The following is an 886-nucleotide window of genomic DNA, read 5'->3' as shown; positions in this document are numbered from 1 at the left end:
TTTCGAGCTTTTCGAGCCTAATTCGAACGAGCCGAGTAATACTCAAGCTCGGCTTGAAATGAATTTCGAGCCTTTTATTTTGTTCAAACTCGGCTCATTTAATTTCGAGTCGAGCTCGAGCGAGCCGAATATCGAGCCGAACACGAGTCGAACGCGAGCCGGCTCGCTCGTTTGCCAGCCCTACTCCTTGCGGGCCATGGCTCCACTGCCGGCAGTGGCCTCTCAACGCACATCCTACCTATACTGCCTCCACACTTTCTTTATACAAACCATTGAATCAACCGACGAAAGTCCGAAAGAACACCTCATAAGCAAGAGGAAGACGGCGACCTAGACTTGCTAGTTGTCATGGATGCTCGACACTTCGTTGGAGACGGGCAAAAGCGGGAGAGGAGGTAGGCGACGATTGTTGATTGAGAATGCTTACGAAGCATGTTCGTGGTCAACATGGCCGACAACGACCATAGTTAGTTAATTCGGATTTAGCAAACATTCGGTACGAGTATAATTGAGATAAAATTCGTCTTTTAAATTTTAAATTGGTTGAAACATACAGCTAAAAAACAGATTCGGTAATTATTTGGATACGTGATTTATACGGATATTATACGTTCACCAATTAAAAGTTTGGAATAAAAAATTCGGCTATATAATAAATATATAATAATTAATATACTATATATATTATTATTATTGTAATTTTTATATATAGATTAAATATATTTAAAATTATAATAAACATATATTAATAATATATAAGAGTTATATATTTAGAAATATTAATAAATAATTACAAATTTATAAATAAAATATTATATAATAATATTTCTATATAAAAATAAAATACTATATATAATAAATAAATATATATTTATAAATAAAATTA

The sequence above is a fragment of the Ananas comosus genome, linkage group 3 (genome assembly GCF_001540865.1).
Source record: "Ananas comosus cultivar F153 linkage group 3, ASM154086v1, whole genome shotgun sequence".
In the NCBI taxonomy this organism is placed as follows: Eukaryota; Viridiplantae; Streptophyta; class Magnoliopsida; order Poales; family Bromeliaceae; genus Ananas; species Ananas comosus.
This window is presented reverse-complemented; position numbering follows the sequence as displayed.